Source organism: Talpa occidentalis, unplaced genomic scaffold (assembly GCF_014898055.3).
Source record: "Talpa occidentalis isolate TD23 unplaced genomic scaffold, MPIMG_talOcc4v2.1 talOcc4.3, whole genome shotgun sequence".
NCBI classification, from domain to species: domain Eukaryota; kingdom Metazoa; phylum Chordata; class Mammalia; order Eulipotyphla; family Talpidae; genus Talpa; species Talpa occidentalis.
The window spans coordinates 91,939,937-91,962,571 of NW_023603184.1; the positions used below are offsets into that span (position 1 = coordinate 91,939,937).

General features: G+C 42.2%; 1 protein-coding gene across 10 annotated transcripts in view; it reads left to right on the top strand.

The window, feature by feature from the left end:
* Nucleotides 1–208: 208 nt before the first annotated feature.
* Nucleotides 209–22,635, top strand: part of TANC1 (tetratricopeptide repeat, ankyrin repeat and coiled-coil containing 1) — a 235,872-nt gene continuing 213,445 nt past the window's right edge. For 8 of the 10 annotated variants that reach the window (XM_037523385.2, XM_054699751.1, XM_054699750.1 and 5 more), the window contains exon 1: nucleotides 209–314. The gene's annotated coding sequence lies outside the window, so the exon portion shown is untranslated. The other 2 variants (XM_037523380.2, XM_037523381.2) reach the window with 2 other exon arrangements.

The following is a 22,635-nucleotide window of genomic DNA, read 5'->3' on the forward strand; positions in this document are numbered from 1 at the left end:
CCCGCGCCCGTGGCCCCAGCGGGCCGGGCCGCCGCAGCCCGGGCGGGGCGGGGCGCGGGAGGCGCGGCCGGGCGGGCGCGCGAGAGGAAGGTGCCTTCGGGAACACGCGCAAGGGCGGGGACTGGCGCTGCCAATGAGGCCGGGTGCTGGCCGTGCGGGGCGGGGGGACGGGCCGGAGCGCAGCCTTCGCGGTGGCAGCTGCGGCCGTCTCTGGAGCCGAGGAGAGGCAGCCGCGGAGCGCCGAGCTGGCCGCGCCCGAAGTCCGGCCTTGGGGGTGGGGATCCGCGCCGAGGAGCTGGAAACTTTCCCGGCAGGTAACTCCTGTCGCCCGGGCGCCGTCGGTGGCCTCTGCGCGTCCCGGTCAGGGCCAACTGCCTCGGTGCAGAGAGGTGGAGAGGGTCCCGGGGAGGAAGAGCGGGTGATGGGGAGAGTGGAAAGGTATGTGGCAAAGTTTCTGCACCCCCCCTTCTCCTCTTTCTCTGGGCACACCCGGGAGCTTTCCGGGGATAGGCACAGACATGTCGGGCGCCCGGGGCCTTGGTCCCGGCGACTGTAGGGAGTCGGCGCCTTCCCATCACGGTCCCTCCCCGCTGGACCGAGCCGGCTCCGGGAGGAGCTGGGTCTTGGGGGGCGCATGGCGTCACGCTGTAGTTTCGGGACCACCCCGCGCCCGCGCGCCTCCAAGACCCCTTTCCCGCTTCCTCTGTAGCCCCTGCGCTTGGCAAGGGCCTGGGTTGCGCCTGGTATCCGGGGAGGGAGGCGCGGGGAGACGCGCCTGGCGCGGCGGGGTCCGGGGCGCCCCCGAGTATGAGGGGTGCGCAAGTGGCGAAGTTGCCGCATGAACTTAAGCAGGACTGGGTGGTGGGGCGGGGGGTCGTGCAGCCCTCCTATTGCTCCGTTTCTAAGAACGCTGCGATGTGCAGATCCACGTTTTTCCTTGGGGGTTGGGGTGGGGAAGTGCGCTTGGATCAGACATTGACGAGGAGCTGAGAAAGACGAGACCGGTATCAATATTGTTCCCTCCTGTTCTTGGAGGGTGAGAGTGCTCCCTGGGGGGACTGCTATCAGGGCACACACATTCTTCCTTGGAGGACTTTGGGGTGCACAAGCGCGGCGATGTGTGGGGGACGCCCGGGTTTGGGGCGGCCCCTTTCCGGAACCGCTGGCTAGGAAGGAAGCCCTCGGCGTCCTGTGGCGTGTTTGCGGACAGAAACGTCTCCGGACCCGCGTTCTCAAAACTTACTTGACTTATTGCGTAAGCTCGGGGCTGGGGGGGGGGGGGGGGGGGCGAAATGCGGCGGTGGCCAGGTGGGAATCGGGCGCCGCGGCCAGGGGTCCGGAGGATGCCCACTCGGGATGAGGTCTGGACCCTGCGGGTCTCCCTGCGGGCAACTCTTGGCAGCTCCAGACCCTGAGCCGCAGGTGATGGGACTCGTCTAGGTAGCGTCGTTCGCTCCTGGAATCAATTCCGGGGAGGTTAAGAGGACACCTTCTTCTTGAACTTGACCCCAGGAGCCTCGCGGGCTGGGCAGGTTTACAAGGTAAAGAGAAATTGCATCTCGTGGGATGGCCTCCGATCGCCGCTGAGGACAGGAAGTGCCTGGTTCAGAATCTGAGGAAGGGCTGGGGACTGTGAGGTCGCTGTCTGGAAATGCCAGACCACCACATTGCGGGCGCGGTTGGGGATGGGACAGGAAAGGAGAAACCTGGTTAGTTGGTGCAGAAGGTTGGTATTTCTCAGTGCAATGGAGGAGTCTGCATCCTCTCTGCTTTCACTAGATCTGCTACTCACTCTTTTTTTCCTTCCTGGGTCATCTTTATTCCTGCCAGGCTGGCATTCTAGGGACGGGGGAGGGGCAGGAGAGGAAAGCAGTTGTGAAGTTTCTCTGGCCTGCTTGGAGGTATTTCAGATCTGCTACGAGGAAGATTCCTGGATTTTAACAGCTGCTTCTTGATTGCTGGGAATGAAAGAATTTATGAGAGACTGAAATGGCTATTATGTAGTAGTCGAATGTTTTACTCATCTAAGCTGCTTAAAGATCTCACAAGGGATCTTCCCTCGAGTGTGTCAGTTTCTGCGAAGTTTGTGTCAGCCAGAATGCTTGGTGGATGTCAGTCAGAAGACATTGTAAATATATCCTGATGGTATTAAGATGAAAAGTATGCAGGAGTAAAGGAAATATGGTATCTGACATCCTTCAGGACTTCCTCCTAGGGTTGCTACTATTACCTGCCAAGTGAACTAGGTCCAGGCTTCCGGACTGTTGTGATTTGACAATAAAGGATGGGAAATAGTGTCATCGATTTTTAGTGGAGGCAGGAAAGTCCAGAAATAAATTGAAGGTCAGGTTTCATGATCCTGTCTTACAGCTGTGATGCCACAAACTAAACTTTGGCTGGGACTTGGGAGCACTGGTTTTCCTGCTTTCTTGGTTTAACCACCAGAATGTTCAAATCATCATAATTTATGTCCATTACGGAACTAAAACGCAATTGATTCATAGTCAGCCTTTTTTCTGCATTCCATAACAGCCTGTAGAAAAAAGAACATTTTATCTCCCTAGCCACACAGTTTACTTGAAACCATAGTGGGCCTTTGATACTGGGTGATTGGGGGCACAATTTTAAAGGCAGTGGAATTATCTTGATTAAATTGTCCACTTTTAGGCAACAATCCCCTCTGAGTTGCTGATTAATTCTTTATCTCCCAGGGAGCATTAAAACCAGTATCCCTGGGCTGGTAGAACTGTAATCCACATTATAATGATGCCAGCCAGCATAACTGGAGGTTAATGATATGTCCATGTTTTCCATTAGACATTTCTACCAATTATAAAGCTTTTGTCTGTGTTGGGTTGAAAGAAAGAGCACAAGTTTCATAGCCAGAGAAATGGCTTTGTTTCTATTTTTTTTTGTTGTTTTTAAATAATTATTTATGCATACAAGAACTGGGGTACAGGCCTGAGGTGCTGGGGGTGAGGGGATTCACCAGAGACAGAGTGGGGAACAGAACAGGCAGACTGACTGAAATACACTGCTGAGGGGAGCAGTAGACGAGATAGGAGAGGTCTGCTGTGCCATGTGGGTCACTCCCTGGTCAGGGATCAAACTCCTGCAGTGGCTGCAGATAGCTTCATAGTGCTGAGACTTAACCTCTTGCTCCACCAGGCAGTCCTTGTTTCTATCTTTGTGGTGAAAAGTTTAGCGTAACTTGGAAGTTACAGGAGTAAAGTTTATAAAAGCAAAATAAAACTCTGTGTGTGTGTGTGTGTGTGTGTGTGTGTTTGGGCTGGGGAGGGATTTATTGTAGTCTCTAGGATAGCTTTCTTTTGAATAATCTTTTAAATATGTATTTCAGTGGTGATGACAAAACTAGAGCTTTCCCCCACACCTTCATCACTTTTCAAAAGTGTTTTCTGTACATGGTTCCTTTTTTTTTTTTTTTTTAAAGATTTATTTATTTATACAAGCAGTGGGTACAGTCAGAAGCGCGGGAGGGTGAGAGAATTCACCGGAGCCAGAGCAGGGAACAGAACAGGCAGAAGGACCCAAGTACACTGCTGAGGGGAGCAGCGGGCGGCAGGAGAGGTCTGCGCGCCATGTGGGACCCTCGCCCTGCAGCCGGGGATCGAACTGGCGCTGCAGAGGCTGCGGGCAGCTTTGCAGCCCAGCGCTCAACCGCTGCGCCATCAGGGGAGACCTGTACATGGCTCTTAATTCTTTCTAGGCCTTGATTTTCATGTTATCATCCTTTAAGTGGAATACCTCTCAACCTTAGAGTTCTGCAACTCCTTAAAAGCTTGAGAAAAGTTGGCATTCTGAAAGCAGTACTGTAATATTTAGAACAGTACTTTAGGGTTTATAAAAGGCATTATGTATATATTTTATACCTGAATCCACAGTCAAGTAAACCTTGACCTGTAAATTGGTTTGCTCAATGTTGTCTATAAATTGTAGAGTTGAACTTAAACTTAGGTCTTCTGATTAGCCCGCTTCCCTCCCTCACACCTCTCTTTAATTTGGAGTCACCTATGAATTGGTTAAGACCTAACAGACTACTAGCATTAATTCTGGCATTTTCTCACAGTATTTCATTTATGGGTTATTCTGGTTACAGAACCCCAGGGTTAACATCTATGCTTTGATGTCAAAGATTAAAACAGTTCATTCATAGTGGTAATAAAACTGACTCCTCCAAGAGAGTTTCAGAAATTCACATACCTCAAACTAATCATTTGTTTATTTTCAACTTTTTTTTTTTTTTTTTTTTTTATTAAATAGGCTTCAGTGTCTAATTTATAGTCGGGACTAGTAACCCAGAACAACATTCTTTTTTTTTTAGGTATATGAAAACTACGATTAGGCCAGAGGTGCGGGGTATGAGAGGGTCTACCAGAGACAGAGTGGGGAACAGAACAGGTGGATCTACTGAAAGACATTGCTGAGGGGAGCAAGGGGTGTGACAGGAGAGGTCTGCTGCTCCATGTGGGTTAGCTTCCCTGGCTAGGGATGGAGCTCATGCTGCAATGGCTGTGAATCGCTTGATAGTGCTGAGACTTTAACCCCTGGGGCACCAGGGAGGCCCCAGAACAGCATTCTTAAGGAAATCGCTTCTTAAAATAGCAAATCTTTAAAGACAAAAATGAACATATCATCTGCCTTTTGTTTGTTATCTCTCAGGCAAGTACAAAGCCTGGATAAATATCCCTTTTTGGTGTCATCATTCTGACTCTCTAATGATGTCTAGACCATGTCTGATATTGCAGTACTTTCTGGGCTAAATAAATTCTTCCCTTATGTTATTGGTTTAATGATAAAGAAGTTGTGGGTGGCAGGTGACCCATTTTCACAATGTACCTTGTCCTTCTTGCCTGTGTAAGAGCACTGAATGCAGCTTGATGCTCATCTGGAAGCTAGTATAGATTTTCTTTAAAAGGTTCTAAAAAAAATTATGTGCTAAGATGTAGAATCTCTTTGAGCAGTTTGTCCACCTTCAGCTTTGTAAACTTTTTCTTAGAAGAATGTCTTTTCAAAATACTAAGCCATGGGGCTTACAATATTAAGCACTGGGGTTTACTCCTCAGAGAGAGGATATATCAGTCAGTATTAAAGTAGGCAAAGGCTGCCATTTTTGAGTGTGAAAGGGGAGAGAGCATTTTGAAGCAGTATTTGTTAATGAAGTTGGGTGTCTGTTATCAGTGTACAAGAAGGGGACAAGAGCAGCAAAGCAGAAAATGGTTTCTGGTTTTTTATTATCAGAAGAGTGGATTTTGAATGATCAGGAAGACTTTTGAAAGAAGACTATCAGGAAATATCTTGCCGACAGTGAAAGGGGCTGTGGTTTGGTTTGTTACTGATGAGGGTTGCCTTTCTAAGAATAGATGTTGTGTTTTGGGTCTCCTGCAGGTATGTGTGATCAAGGAGATCAAAGAAAAACTCCACAGGCAGGAATGTCAAGGACAAGAAAAGTGTAATTGTCCCAATTTTAGTTGAGATTTTGCCATCATGAGGGAATTTATTAGTAAAAATCTATCTGTAGTTGTGTGGACCTAGTTGTATAAACCACAGATACGAACCTAGTATGTTCAACCTTAAAGCCCAGAGCTCAGTGACTCACAGCCTTCCTGCCCCACCCCAGCACACCTAGGCTTACTTGCTTGAAATGAAGTATGGCTTATTACCTCTGTCAGTTGGGGGAAGGGAGTTGGACATTCTCTAAGAAACAGCTATGATTTCTTCATGTACATATACTCATATAAAGATGGAATCCTATATTATGTGTGCTCTTGAAGAAATTTGAAAAATGTTTCACAAGCAAGGGTGCATATAATGTATTTGCATATTAAGAGAACAGTATATACTTACATAATCTGTGTTTTTTCCCTATCATATCAGTATGTTCTTCTTTGGTATTGTTACAATGACTGTTTTTAAATCCTTTACTCATTTGATCATTAAATTGTAGGCCCCAATGTCCAGCACATAGATATATCTGGATGTTGGTAGCTTCAAAATCTCAAAAAATTGACTGCTCTTTGTTTCAAGTTGGGAAAATCCTGGGGAGAAGTGGATGGACCCAAAGAAGAGTTATTGTTTGCAGTCCCCATTAGACCCACCGGATGGGACTGTGGGGAGACAAAGTGTCCCACGAAGTAGGGAGCTATTGTTAATGGTAGCAGGGAAAGCTGGCTGCTTAATACAGGTTATTTCTACTGTGGCATTGGTCATAACAACAGCACTCTGAATGGTAAACTGAACGGTATGAACATCTTTTTTAAAGATTTATTTATGCATACAAGAACTGGGGGACAGGCCAGAGGTGTGGGGGGTGAGAGGATTCACCAGAGACAGAGTGGGGAACAGAACAGGCAGATCAATTGAAATACACTGCTGAGGGGAGCAGCAGGTGAGTCAGGAGAGGTCTGCTGCACTCTGTGGGTAGCTCCCTGGCAGGGGATTGAGCTCGTACTGCAGTGGCTGCAAATAGTCTCATAGGTTGCGTCTTAACCCCTTGCGCCACCAGGTAGACCCATGGTATGAACATTTTTAATGCCCCTGTGATGTACATCCCATAGTTTTGCGTATACCCTCTCTATGGGGATTTGATTTGATGCACACACAGCCACTTGTGCGAAAGGGTATTGAATTACTGCTATAAACTCAGGAGCTGGTCATTATTCCCATGTAGCCCATAATACTCTCTTCTCTCTGCCATGCTTTATTCTAAATTACTTGGGATTAAGAGCATCAATTATTAATGCTTACTGCTTGCTTGCAAACTCTTTTTGAATTAAAAAAAAATTATGTGGAAATGAACCATTGTTTTTTCCTTCCTCATTGCTCAACATACTTAAGAGTGCTCTAGCAGGAATGGTTCACTGCCCACAGGATAGCATTCTCCGTCATCATCCCCTTTTCTTGTGCCTTAAACCAAGAGCCCTTTATTTCCTTGGGATTCAGAAATTGAAGCTGTGTTCAGCTGGTTAGTTCTTCTGCCCTGGCCTGGGCTCGCTCATGTTTGATGTTTACATGCTTCTTTGAGATGGGGGCCATTGTTATAAGAATTTACCATATTACTTGATAACCTAATGTTGTTTTTGCTTAGGTTGACCCTGTACCTTAAGGTATTCTGGGTGTGTTCCCTGCCCCAGGGAGTGAATCTTGATTAAGCCAAGTCAACTTCAATAATACCATACCTGTTGTCAGTGACTGGTTAATGGGTAGCTGTGACACCCATTGTGTCCTCTCATATTAGGAACCTAAGGTTCAGTAAAAGAGAGCAGGTTCACGCTGAGGATTACAGAATACGAAGATGAAAGGTGTACAAGACACAATTACTTTTTTTTAGCCGCTAAGTCAACGAATCCCAGAGCCAATATGATTCAATACTTCTTATGTGAGAAAAAACTTTTGTTTTTAAGACAGTGATTCCCAAAATGAAGTGTGCTAAGTTAACCAGTATGAAAGGAAAAAAAAATATTTAAACTGTAGGAAAAATTTAAATTTTATTAATGTTTAATAGATGGGCTGACACTGTTTGGCACATCTGAAAGTCATTTAGGTTAAATGAGGTTGCCTGGGGTAAGAGTGGGTATTTTACAACCTGGTGGAACTGACAATAATACCTCATTCTTTTTCTTGCCTTTGGTGAACTCTCTCTATGTAAATGGATTATGAATTACATTATCTGGTTTTAAGTAACCTGACTCCCATGAATTGGACAAGCAGCTTAAAATAGGCTCTTGCAAAAAAGGTATAATGATAATGAGGTAAGTATACAGGAACAAGAAGATGTTTTATCGTGAGATTAGGAAATAACTTTTAAACAAAATTTAATAGGAGGTTGGCATAGAAATTGTACATGGATTTGTAATAACAATAAAAATAGACAAGGATAATTTGAATTCTCATCATTTAAAAAGTTTTAAATGCATTAGTATACACATATAATGTATAGTTCTAGTGTTTTAGTTACATATAAATTACATATAACGTGACATGTTGTGGGGAGGTACATGTTTAGTTTTTTTTTTACTGTTAGGACTGTGTGATCAAAAGTTCAGATCATTTATAGTCAGGTATTTTTTTTTGTTCCTTACAGCCCAGAGGACCATAGCTGATACAAGGAGAGATGAGAGCAGTGGCTGTTGTCCTTTCATTCATAGCTTTCAAGATTCTCTGTGATGTGGAGCCTGACTTTTTTTTCTAGGTTCAGTTGTCCTTTCTGAGTCTCTGCAGATGCCACTGAGTTCCAGCTCATTCCATAACTGTCACAAACTTTGTTTCAGTTTTGTGTCTGATGAGGCTGTTCTTCCTGCATCACAGAAATTTTTGTTGTCTTTCAAGTTCTGGCTAAAATAAATATTGCTTTCTCATTAACATTTTTCTGATTTCTGCCTTCCACATTTAAATGGTTCCTTCTATTTAATCCCATAGCACGTTGCTTGTATATTCATAATAAGTTTCTCTCTTTTTGCCTTTTATTATTAAGTTGTTCACCTGCTTGTTTTGCCTGCAGGTTATAGGCTTCTTGATGGTTGGGGTCCTGTTTGGTGTTAGTCATTTTTTAATTTTACCTGCTGAGAGAAAGGGAGGCAGGTAGAAAATCCACAGTTTGTTAAACATGGCTTTGTGCCAGCTTGCCAGTCGCCAGCAACCTTAGGAAAGTAGGGAGCTCCATGTACAGGTGAGGGATTTGGGGACATGGAATGCACATGGCCAAAACAAGAAGATCCAGAAGCCAAACCTGGATTTTTATCCCAAAGCTGCTTTATGTTTCCTCACTTGTGTTGCCTGTAGTTATACATAGTGCTTCTTTCTGTGAGATCACTGCCGGGGTGAACATGGGAAACGCCATAGGCCAATGGTGCAAAAACATTACTGGACAATCCTAAACAGATGCAATGAGTTAAAGGGAGAGTCTTTTCTTTTTGTGGAGTAACAGGAAAGGCGGGAAAAATGTACGAAGATTTAAATGTCTGTGGATAGTTAGCTGTCTACACGTGCCAACAAACAAAATCATGGAAATATTCCCTATGGCGGTGTCTGGAGTGAGCATCGCTATTGGGAGACAAGAAGTGTGGGGGACTCTACCCTATGAGGCTGAGTCACATTACTCATGTGGATATTCTCTCCATGGTAAGAATAATTGGAGGTTGACAAGTTGTCGGCTTTCCAGTTGAGCCCTGCTAGATATATGCTGCCATGATGGAAAACAGACATCTCTCTAGGGTTTTGAGGGTCAGATGAGAGAATGTATATGAAAGGGTTTTTCATGTTGTAAATTGCCTCCCAGATGCAAAGGAGACATCAAATTTGATTATTTCCTTATAGCAGTGGCTTTGAACTCACATTTCTTTGTCATTTTTGCTTTCTTTTAAGTGTATTTCCAGAGTTTTTAACTGTTGAGGTTCTTCAACAGAATAGGATGCAATTTTTCTCAAATGAACTACAGATATTAGTTGAAAACTAGACATTAAACTTTTAGCATTTGAATAAGCAGAATTTGTGATAAGGAGAATCTCTTGGAATCTTGCTGTTCACTATCCAAAGGGTCTGTTTACAAGAATAGGACTAATTACTTTTGGTGCATGAAGTTGGAAATCCTTAAGTACCATCTGAAATACCTTTAAAAAGTTTTGATTGCAGGTTTTTGTTGTTGCTGAGACCGGTATTATATTGAGGAGTCATTGGAAAGGGTTTGCGAAACCTTTGAAATTTCTCATGGTAGTTTTGAAAGTGAGAACTGAGGTATGATTTGACAACTTGTATGAATTTGAAATCTATTCCATTGTTGATTTCCAAGAAAGTGGATTTGAATAAGTAAAAAATTAAACTGCATTTGGGGGATATTTTTGCAGTGGCAATCTCATTGTAGGAGTACAACTTACAAATGAAAACATGTTAACTTACAGAGATAGCATATAGTTATTTATAAATGTAAAAGACAGAAAAAGTGAGTGGCTCCCTAAATTGCAGATCGATGATGCAGCTGTGAGTTTTTTATTAACCAAGTTTCCTGAAACATGGGTGGCTTAAGATACCTCAAAAGTAGTTTATTTAGATAAAGCTGCAGTTCTCAAAGTGGGTTCCCTAAGAAACTGATTCTCAGGAAACTAATAGAGTTAGGTAAGGAAAAAAGATTCTGTGGGACTTTTGGGAACCCTGAGTTGTACTTTTTACTGAATTATTTAAGTATTTGCCAAATGTATTGAACTGTAGAAACTGTTTTGCAGAGCATCTTTTGGCCAGAGAACAATGTTGAGATATTGAATTTTTGAAATATATCAAAGACATCATGTAATTTCAGCTGACATACATTAGTGTGCATTTCTGAGGGCTCAAGAACAAAATCACCACCTCATTTTAACTTTTAATAAAATTGAATTGACCCTTACCAAATGTCATGTGTCAGCGTTTTTTTGTGTTCTGGAACTGGGACTCAATCAAGGTTCACATTGTGGATAGTTGTTGTTTATGTCCTTTTAGTTTAGTCTTTTTAAATGTAGAAAAATGCTCTTTCCCTCCTTTTAGTAGAGAACTTGTAGGATGTTCTGGATTCTGAATTTGCTTCCTGCGGTTGTTGACCTTGTGCCTTTGTCCCCTGTATTTCCTCTAAACTAGAGGCTAGATCTCAGGGCATGTTATGTTCATAATAACTATCTTTGGCAAGAATAAATCCTAAACTGTGCTTTCTCATCCATCCCTCTCTTCCCCTCATGATTTGGGAATGTGCTTTTTAGTTTAGCACCTCATAAGTAGCTTTTTTTTTTTTTTTAAATATAGAGAATTAGTGACTTAAGAGTTGGTTTGGTTGGAAATTAACTTTATTAGTTTATCAAAGGGATGCAAGTATAATTTATTCCAGTTATTTCAGGAAACCAAGAGATATTCTGAATGGTTGACCTGGCTAAATGGATATAAGTTTTCAGTGTATCTTAAGAGTATAACCATGTGCCTCTTACGTAGAATGGGTTGCATGTTAAACACGTATGGTGTTTGAATTTTATTCAGAATGACAGGGTATCTGAATTGTAATGGTAAAAACCATTCTATGAAGACTTGGTTTTGAGTGCATTGATTTAGGAATATGCATTAATTCAATCTCTATCAACAAATCTTAACAGAATATTTTCCTGATAAATGCTTATGCTAATTTGAAGTACAGCCATAAATCTTAAGTACCCTCCTGGGGCAAAAAGTTATATGCATTGTCTTGGAAACTCAGACATGTAAATAAAAGCTCCTATCTTAGCTGACTTTGCTAACTTAATTTGCTATTTAAGTTTTTTCCCTTGATATCCTTCCAAGTGCATGTTGTATGTCTGGGAAAAATTAAACCGAAAGGAATTTTGTATGTCTTAATGAAGAATAGCTTGGTATATATAGAGTTGCTTTGTGTGATGAATGGTAGCTATCATAGGCAATTTCCAGGATGGTTTTATGTTTAATCCCTTAGTGGGCAGGAATACTGGTTTAGATATTAAAATTTGCCTGTTGTGAATAATAGGATGCCTTGAGCAGAGTAGGAACTTTGTATCTATAGTACTACATTAAGAATGTATACATACACTCCTGTCTTCGCCTCTTTTAAAATGACAAGTATATTCAGTACAGTGGAAAAGTATCATTGTTGCTTTTTTAAAATATCTTAGAAATTATTAGTCACTGAGGCCTCAAGTTAAAACAAGTAAATGATGTTATTTAGAATTCACTTATTTGGGACTTCCTGGTGGCACAAGAGGTTAAGACGCAACCTGTGAAGCTATCTGCAGTCACTGCAGCAGAGCTCGATTCCTGGCCAGGGAGATACCCACATGGCGCAGCAGACCTCTCCTGACTCACCTGCTGCTCCCCTCAGCAGTGTATTTCAGTCAATCTGCCTGTTCCGTTCCCCACTCTGTCTCTGGTGAATCCTCTCATCCACCCCACCCCACCTCTGGCCTGTACCCCAGTTCTTGTATATATAAATAAATAAATCTTTAAAAAATTAGAATTTACTTTTTCTTTTTAGAAATCATGGTCTTTGAAGCTGGATAAACTGTTAGTTTGTGACTCTGAGCAATTTAATTGACCTCTGTTTCTTTGTCATTAAAATGGGGTAATAATTGCTGTTTCAGAGGTTGATGCCAAGACTAAAGGCGAGAGCCTACATAAAATGCTTAGATTTATGCTTGGCTCATGGGGCCAAAGATAGGTCTTCTTCTCCCTTCTATTCTTAACCAAATTTTAAGAAAATTAGGTTTTTGGATCAGTAATTGAATGGAAATTTTGTTCTGAGTGTTTTTAAAATTGTTAACTCTAAGGAACTTGTTAGAGCAAACCAAATAAGACCTTGATTGCAAAATAATCTGTATAGCTGGTTGGCTGCTTATATTATAACAACTAGATGTTTATAGGAAATGTTTTGAACAAATAAGCAGATCAGTTTTAGATGGTAATTTATAAACAAGAAGGAACCAGATGAAAAAAGGGTATTTTATTATTGGCATGAGGTTATTGTTAACAAGCTGTCTGGTTTTAATGAAAATCAGTCTTTTAAAAAATCCATTTATTTACTAAGACTGTGGGAACATGAAAAGCTCCCTAGACTTCAGTAGAGTTTTGCTAGAGTGTGATTGAGAGCGATAAGCATTATTTTATTTAGATGGAGTAAGTCTGCATTGCCACATTTAGTCATAGGTGTGCATTTATTTGTGAATGGCACTATTCCTGGCCAGGAGAGCAGGCTTCCCTACAGAGAAAGGGGCACACAGCTTCCCTAAAGGGGCTCACGGCTTCCCTAAAGGAGCTCACATCCTCACAAGGGGGAGAGAGGGAGGATTCTCTACCGACTTTGTGCCCTATCTCTTTTTTTTTTTTAAGATTTATTTATTTATACAAGAACCGGGGTACAGGCCAGATGCGTGGGAGGGTGAGAGGATTCACCAGAGACAGAGCAGGGAACACAACAGGCAGACTGATGAAATACACTGCTGAGGGGAGCACCGGGCAAGACAGGAGAGATCTGCCGTGCCATGTGGGATTCTCGGCGGCCGGCCGGCTGGGATCAAACCAGCACTGCAGAGACTGTGGACAGCTTCACAGTGTGGCGCTTAATCACCTGCGCCACCAGGGAGGCCCTTTGTGCCCTGTGAAAGATGTATGCAAAGGGAGAGTTAATATATCCTAAGTCAAGGAACATTGTGGAGGCTCCTTAAATAGACTATGGGCCTTGCGTTCTTGGCCCTATCTGGGTGTATTACCAAGAAGTCTTCTCTTCCATCAGCTGTCTCCAAGTCTTGGGGGCATTGGCTTTGTTAATGACTTGTGCACGAAAAGTTTTCAGAACTTCCAGCCCATGTGGTATCCTCTGGGGATGAACTTGATTCCCTAAGGACACTCAAGTCCAATAACAGTTTTACACTTTTCCCTACGATTAAATAACAGTTTTGTTTATTCTTTCCTTTCCAATGTATTTAACCAAGAGGGCCCCCTTAACCAGTCCAGCTCCACATACCAAAAGTCAAGCCAGGAGAAATCAAAGAGTAGTCCTTCTCTCTTCATGGAAAAAGTGAAGAGATGGGCCTCCCGGGTGGCGCAAGGGGTTAAGCACCACACTATGAAGCTATCCGCAGCATCTGCAGCACAAGTTTGACCCACATGGCGCAGCAGACCTCTCCTGTCTCGCCCGCTGCTCCCCTCAGCAGTGTATTTCAGTCAGTCTACCTGTTCTGTTCCCGACTCTGTCTCTGGTGAATCCTCTCACCCCCCAGACCTCTGGCCTGTACCCCAGCTCTTGTATGCATAAATAAATAAATCTTAAAAAAAAAAAAAAAGTGAAGAGACACCATTTCTACGTGGATAGTGATTGAATTTTAAGACAACGGCGGCATTTATGAAGACATTTTACCTTTCAGGGTTTTTTGTTTTTTTTTTTTTTTTTTGCTTTTTTTATCAAGAACAGTCTTAGTTAGCTCAACCAAATAAATGTCCTTATGAGTTTTTAGAAGTAAAATGTTACCATGAAGGTGTTAACTGTGACAAATTAGAAACCATTTTCATTTGTCAAAGGGTGGTAGAAGTCTTGCATTCATTTTTGGAAAAATGTTTCTTGGGGGTAGTTATTGCGCCCTTTCACCCAACTCTGTGTCTTGGTCTAAAGAGAAAAGGGCACCCATAGTACAAATGTTAGGAAAGATGGAAGAGGTAGAGGCTGCCACTGTGGCAGTAGAAGGGAAGTGGAGTTGGTGGCTGCGGAAGGGGGTGAAGGATGCTTAGTAGTTTGCCAGGTGGGGAAGAGGGTGAGGGGCTTTCTATGAAGAGAACAGGCTAAGCAGAGGCTGCAGGCATGAAAATACAAGTCATGTTTGGGGTGTTGTTACTAGAACAGATGGTGCTTGGCATTTGGGTACAGTGGCAGGGAGGAAAGAGCCAGATTGCAAAAGGCCTTGCATGCAGCGCTAAGAAGTATGGACTTGATCCTGTAAAGCAAGTGATGGCTGTCAAAGGTTTTTAAGCAGGGAGGTGATGTAATCAGAACTATGTGTTGGAAAAAACCTTTTGGCAGTGGTGGTGTGGAGGAGAGGCTGGCAGCAGTGGTGTGGAGGAAAGGCTGATGTGGGGACAGATGGGAGGCGGGGCTCTCTGTTACGAGGCTTTTGAAGTAGGTCAGGTAAGACATGTTTGAGGCCTTAGTTAGTAGGAGGAAGAGAACTAATGTCAATTGAATACCTTTTATTGTGCATTTAGTGTACATTAGCTCATGTAACCTTCACGAAACCTTTTCATAGATTGCTGAGCTGTCATCCTCCTTTTGCAGGGAAGGAAACCACCTCAGAGTAATCTGGCTTAGCCAAGTTTGAACTCAGGTTAACAGTTCTGTGCCATAATTTTAAGACACAGAATGGGAACACAAAGGGCAAGCACAGAAGATGGTTTTTGCAGGGAAATGGAAGTTTCTTCCAAAATGGAAAAGGAATTCCTGGTAGTCTACTGATGGTAGAGAGCAAGACTGTTTTCAGGCAGGACAGCAAGATATGGATGGTGAACGACACAAGAACTGAGAACTTTCTCTGGAGGGGAGGGCTTGGGTTTGGGGCTCCTCTGGGACACCCAGTTGGAGATGCCCAGTAAGAGTTGGGAAATTTGTTTATGAAGCAGCATCTCAGACTCCCTTTAGAAATTCCTGTGAGTCTTTTGGGTATATTTGGAGTAGAACTCATAGGAGGGAATGGGTAACTATCCCCTAGTTCTAAAGGGTATTGTGCAAATGAATTACCTGGGGCACTGATTCTGAACCTGCGTTTCCAGGCCCTGCCTGGGTGCTATTCAGCGTGTCCTCAGGTTTGGCAGTCTGCATTTATAATAAGCTGCTGGGGTGAGTGAGGCATGTTGTAACAGGATCATACCTTTGAGAATGTTGGCCTCTCAATGGCCGAAGCCTGTCTTTTAATTTCACTTCTTTTTTTTTTTTTTTAAAGATTTATTTATTTGTTCATACAAGAGCTGGGGTACAGACCAGAGATGCGGGGGGTGAGAAGATTCACTAGAGACAGAGTGGGGAGCAGAACAGGCAGACTGACCAAAGTACATTGCTGAGGGGAGCAGCAGGCGAGTCAGGAGAGGTCTGCTGTGCTATGTGGATTGCTCCCTGGCTGGCTAGGGATCGAACTGGTGCTGCAGAGGCTGTGGCTTGCTTCATAGTGCGGTGCTTAACCCCTTGTGCTACCAGGGAGGTCCTAATTTCATTTCTTTCAAGAAGCTTTTAGTAGCTCCTTAAGCAGTATGACATTGATCACACCTAGGAAGATTGCTTGTTTTTAGGAAAATTTTGCCAAGGAAACTTTTAGTTATTTGGAATAATACTCAAAAATAGCAAGCCCTCAAAATTAGGTAGGTTTGTTTTTTCTTCCCTATAAATGAACAATTGGCAAGAGATTTCTAGAGAAAGTAGATTGTGTGTATTTTTCTTGCTTATGAAAAAGGTTGGAAGAGAGAACCTGGAATGTGAAGAGACAGTAATATCCTGGTGTTCTTGGTTTGTCTAGGAATGGTCTACTGTGTCAAAGATTAAGAAGTCACTGAAGGGGGATCAAATATATACCAACATGATTATAAGTGATAATATAGCATTTGAAAGCTATTAACAAAGTAAATCTTTATGTTATCCCCACACACAGTAAAATGGTAGTTAGATGAGGGGGTAGAGTTGTTAACTTCCCCTTCTGGTAATTGTTTTTACAATACAGGTGTTTATCACATCATGTTGTACACCTTAAACTTATATAGATTATATGTTAATACCATCTTAGTAAAGCTGGGAAAGTCACTGAAAAGTACTGAACTCTTTTTTTTATTATTATTTTTGTAAAGATATTTATTTATGCATACGAGAGCTGGTGCGTAGACCAGAGGTGTTGGGAGGGTAAGAGGACTCACCAGAGACAGAGCGGGGAACAGAACAGGTGGACTGACTGGAAAACACTGCTGAGGGGAGCAGCGGGCAAGACAGGAGAGGTCTGCTGCACCATGTGGGCCACCCCCCTGGCCAGGGATTGAACTCTTGCTGCAGTAGCTGCGGATTGCCCCATAGTGCTGACGCTTAACCTTGCACCACCAGGGAGGCCCAGTACTGAACTCTTTGAAATTCATGTTTTAAGTTATTAGACCATTTGCTGTCTTTAGATATGGCCCCAGACTATGTCCCTTCCTCCCTCTCTTTGTCAGTTATGTCTTTTTTTGATGAGTAAAGACTTTGAAGCTGAGCAGACTGGGTTCCAGTCCCAGCTCAGCCCCTCAGACTCCAGCTGACCCTGGGTGGGCAGGTTACCAGCCTCCTTTAAACTTGTTTTCTGTGACTTTGGATGGCAAGTACATTGGAAGGTTGTTTTGGGAATAGAGTGACATAAGGTCGGAACACCTAAACCTGAGTCCAGTAGATTTACTTAATCTTGGGAAGGAAAGGTTTAGCCTGAAAATGTGCCTTCTTCAGCACATTTTCAGTGCCTTCCGATTAGTTGAGGTGGTGTTTTTAGGTCAGATTGTGTGGAATGCTTGTGCGGAATACAACCGTCACCTTTCTTATTCTACCTTTTCTCTAGCGAGGAGGCATTTTTATTTGGTTGGGACTGATAATAGGAGAGAAAATTCGTTTTCAGCCTATGTGTCTTTTTTTGGTGTCCGGTTACTCTGAGGATAATATTTGCTGCTGTGTCTCTCCTAGTGAACAGGTTTGGGTTCATTAATCGCTGGCTGCTGATTAGTTCATTTTTCTCACAAGAGGGAGGAAGGGTGGCGAGGTTTGCTCTTGTTTTCCCATCTCTCCCTAAATGCCATTCCTGCTTCCTGTGCCCAAGACAGGGCTCCCAGCCCCTGTTTATTAGTCCCATCCTGGTGGAGGTGACAGGAGGTCTGCTTGCTCTCCGGTTACTTTGTTCCATCACTGAATAAAAACAAATCGAATCCATACTTTATACTATGCTCTTCGCAAAGTTCTTATTCTTAAATCATCTAATTTCATTCCCTTAGAGCGGGCACTCTTACTCTGCCCAACCTGCGGTTGAGGGTCATATCCAGCTCCAGGTTTCGTAGCTGGTTAATAAGACCCTCTCCTGAGGGGCCTCCCAATAGGAGTGGGCTGTGTCAGTGCAGAATTGGTTAACTTTTAAATCTTGTAGGGATGCTCACTCAAACGGCAGTTTTATTCAGTGGTATGGGGGCTGTTGGTGTTGCAGAGCTGGGGGATAAAGAGAGGAACTTGGGACATAACTGGCTGTGTTCACAGAGAGTGCAAGCTGGTGGAATTAAGCAGGGATGTTGCAGCTGCCTAGGACTATGTTCTCTTTATTTTGAATTGCTTCTGAAAGATTCTGCCTGGGTATGCTATTAGAAGATGCTGTTGACAAGATTTGTTTGTTCATAACATCCTTTTTGTTTTCTGCTGTTTCAGTCCTACATTGTGGATTGCTTTTTACTGAGTACAGTGCCCTTAGCTTATCTGCAGTGAAGTTGTCTTGCCCTTCAGGACTGCATGTTTGACCTTCTCACTTAACTTTCAGCATCAAAGCATGCCTGTGCATGAAATATCTGGGAGAGATCAATGATTGTAGAAGAGATTTAGTTTCAAATTTCAGCCCTCTTAATGATTGTAGAAGAGACTTAGAAAAGTTTCTTAGTGTCAGGGCCTTGGTTTCTTCATCTGTAAAATGGGGATCATTAATACTCAGTGAGAAATAATGTTTGTATATTACATCTGTAGGAGGGCATGGCACATAACAAGTTTTAGTAGTTTCCTTAATTCATTTCTGCCTGATTTAGTGGGTATTAAACATCTTACTTTGCACTAAACTCTGGCCACTACAAAGATTAGTAAGATGAGGTATTTGTCCTGGAGGAACTTAAAACCTAGTGGTCTGGCCTCCCACATTATCATTCATCTTGAGAAGGTTAAGTGCCAAGACCTAGGCTGAGACAGGAGTAGGATATTGAAGCATTTCCTCTGTACTGAGGGCTGGGGGACTCCTTCCTTCTGGGAGGAGGTGATACCTAAACCCACTCTTGAAGGCTTGAGTAGGAATCAGCCAAGCAAAGGAAGGGTGGGATGATTTGCAGCTAAAGCAGCAGCATGGGCAATGAATGGAGTGTTTAGAACTGGATTTGGCTGGAGGCAGCAAGTACTGGGAAGTGAGCCCAGAGAACCTGGTGTCTGTGAAGTAACTGGTGGGCCTTGTTGAAGAATGTAGATAGAAGATGGAAAATTTGCTAAGATGGGAAAACAACGTATGGAGAAAAAATTATATAAATAGTGTTTAGTAACTTTTGCAGACATCTCTGTAAATGTTATAGCCTCATTAAATAAATTATGGTACATCCATACAATAAAGTTATCTATATGTGTTGAAAGAATGAGGGAGGTTTATATGTGCTCTTAAGGAAAAACTTCCAAGAATGTTATTAAATATGATAGAGCATCTCTGGCATAATATATGAGAAAGTACTTAATGGTGACTACCTTTGGGAGGGAGATAAGGGCCTGGGATACACCACAGTCTTGCATTTTACTGCTGACCCTTGTGCACTGTTTGGCTGTTTTCCCATGTGCATGTGTTTCTTTTAAAAAAGAATATACTGTAAAGAAATGACTAATGTTGTACCTTATCAGGTGAGCCGGAAGCCAAGTGGCAGAGTATAAAAATAACTTGTGCTACTGCACTCTAATGCTATTATGCAAAATGCTAGATTATTCCATGCTTTGACAATAATACCATTCATGGGGGGTTTTAGAATTTCCCACTTTCACATACATTATTTCAGTCAGAATTAATCACTCTTCCATCTGTGCTCCCATAGCAATTAAAATATTTTAGGAATTATAAATGTTAAATGAGGCTTTGTAAAGTTTGGAAAAAGGGAGAAGAATAATAGTATTTGTTTAATGCAACATCCCTGATTTTACTGTTCCCATTCTTTACATACACCTTGTATATAATTATAACTAAAATATACATTTACATTCTTGTTTCGTGTGATTTCATGCATTTTCCCAGGTGTTGTGTGGTTCTTCTTGTCTTTTGAAGAGCTGCTGTGTGGGACACCGTGGTTCCTTGCAGTCCCTCGGGATTCACTTATGCTCATGTGCGCTCATAGCTATGTTGGTTTACTGGGTTGATGTGCATTTCTTTCTAGACCTGGGGGTGGGGATGGCCTCTGGTTAAAAGTGTGCATAGAAAAGAGAACAGGGCACAGGGAAAGGCTCAGTATTTTTGAAAGGACTGACATTCTTTTTGGGCTTCATCACCTCTTTTAAGGTAGAGGTGGTAGACACGGGTAGTTTTTAGCCAAGTAAAGTGAGTCGGGTTAAGCAATCTTCCCGAAGTCACACAGCAGCTTTTTGTAAGTGGCAGAACTTCGCCTTGAAATTAGTTCTCCTAACTGCAGCCAAGCAGCCTTTTCAATGTGGTGGAAGTCAGAATTTTCAGTAGAATTTGATGGGGAAAGAGATGGGTTAGTTCCATTTTAGAATGTGTGAACAAACAGGATTTTAACCTTTGCTAGAAAATTAATTGCTTTAGTGTGTGTTCTGGTGGTAGGTGAACTGGTTTCAAACTCCAGCAGCAATTTTTGACAAGTTGTATGATTGTGGGCAAGCTATTTAACATGTCAGGGTGCTAGTTTTACATCAGTTAAAAAAAACAGAGCTGATGTTTAGGTGTCACCAACCTTCACAGGGCTGTTGTATACCGATGAAAGTTTTTACATGATTCCTCATACATGTTATGGTCTCATGTAGGTAAATGCTAATACGGTTTTTTTTCCTGATGGTTTAATTAAAAAAACCAAGACCAGTGTCAGTGAGGGTGATGGGGGCAAATGAATATTCTAATACAATTTTGGGAGAATGAAGGGGGACAGCTTTTTTGGAGGGCAGCCTGTCAACATGCTAATTTAAAACATGCCAGCTCTTTGACTCAGATATTCCAGTTCAAGAAATTTATGGTATGGAAATAATTGCACAGACACATAAAGTAATATTACATGAATATTCATTGCAGTATTGTTTGGTAGCCAAAAAAAAAAATAAGTGGAGAAAACAGACATTTACCTTCAAAGGAGCTTTGTGAAAAACTTGGTCATCCAGATAATAGATTAATAAGAGGCTTTGTTTATGGGGTGAGAGGCGGGTGAGTAGAATGATGTTTAAGGATACTGTCTATGTACTGTTAAGTTAGATAACAGCAGGCTACAGTATAGTATGTAGGCGATGGCCAAATTTTATGCCTTTTTTAAGTTTTTTTTTAAAAGTATGTGTTATATAACTGCTTGACACATTTAAGGGTCTACTATGTGCAGGTTCTAAGTTAGGCTCCAGTAAATGTCTATGTATACATAGCAAGAAATGCCTGGAAGATCTTTGGGTAGTAGAATTGAACAATTTTCCCTATTAAAATTACTTTTATACTATTTTTATTAGATATTACTTTTATAATCTGTATCTTAAAAAACACAAAATCCTCTGCTCTTAAAAGAGAAAAACAAAGGCATTTGCTTTCTCTCCACCTTCAAATTTCAACCCTTAATCTTTCTGCTTGAGTTTTTAAAAAGTTATTTATCAGTTTTGTCCTGGTTTGTCTAAGGAGAAAACAATGTCTTTTGTCCTAAATTGTTTTTCTTTTTTTTTTTCATAATATATGGTATTAATGATTACATTTCCAATTAGACCACCTATTATATGTTGACTAACACATCTTCATGCCTTCTTTACACCTTCCATTTCCGCAAGATCACTCAACCTACTGTACATTTCTCCTCTACATACCTTGTTCATGTCTTTTATCATTCTGAAATTCCTTTCTTCCTCTCTATTCTTCACATCTCTATTTATTTTGTTTATTTATTTCTTTTCTTACATTGACCTGAATTGTTTTTACTCTATTACAAATGGTATTTGTGAGCCTACTGTGTGAATGACTGTACGGAGGCTTGGTAGTGATGCTCGGAATCTCTACCGTTTGCATTACTTAAAATCATTTAAAAAGTGATTAAACAACTAAATCCTTAATTGTTTTCAGGTGGTTTGGGCAAAGCATTTCTAACACATTTAACGTGCATTTTTTTTTTTTTTAAAGATTTATTTATTTATTTATACAAGCACTGGGTACAGTCAGAAGTGCAGGAGGGTAGGAGAATTCACCAGAGCCAGAGCGGAGAACAGAACAGGCAGAGTGATGAAGTACACTGCAGAGGGGAGCAGCGGGCACGGCAGGAGAGGTCTGCGCGCCACGTGGGACCCTCGCCCAGCCGCCAGGGATCTAACTGGCGCTGCAGAGGCTGCGGGCAGCTTCGCAACCCAGTGCTCAACCGCTGAGCCACCGGGGAGGCCCTTAATGTGTAGTTTTAACTTTTTTTTTTTAAGATTTATTTTTTGTTTTATTTGTACAAGAACCAGGGTACAGGCCAGATGCGCGGGAGGGTGAGAGGATTCACCAGAGACAGAGCGGGGAGCAGAACAGGCAGACAGACTGAAAACACTGCTGAGGGGAGCAGTGGGCGAGACAGGAGAGGTTTGCCGTGCCATGTGGGACCCTTGCTGGCAGGCTGGGATCGAACCGGCACCGCAGAGGCTGAAGACAGCGTCATAGCGCTGCGCTCAACTGCCTGCGCCACCAGGGGAGGCGCTGTAGTTTTAACTTTATAGGGAGATTTCTATCTCGACAATGGACATTGAATTATTAGTGGGTCTTAACTTTTTTTATTTCATGACTTTATAAATCACAAATTAGAATTGTTGTTTTACAGTTAATAATGGAAGCAGAGTCTTTTTGTGGCAAGTGGGGATTGAGTGGAAGGGGAGAAGAAAAGGTATAAAAAGTAAGCATGTAGTAGATTTTAGAATACATGGTAGATTAGTTCTCACTGAGAATAAAAAAAAATAATCAGCCTGGATGTGTATGTCTCAATTTTGAGATCCTCCTATTGAAAAACTTGAGTTTTTAATATTTTAGATTTGTAATTGTTAGAACTTGTAATCAAGCTGATTTATTTGTGAACTCTGTATTAATACTATTTTGCTAAATCATGAGGTTAACTTTACAGCCCAACCTAAATAAATTGGGGCTTGAGACTATGGTGTAGATTTTTCAGTTGAGTTCTTGGCAG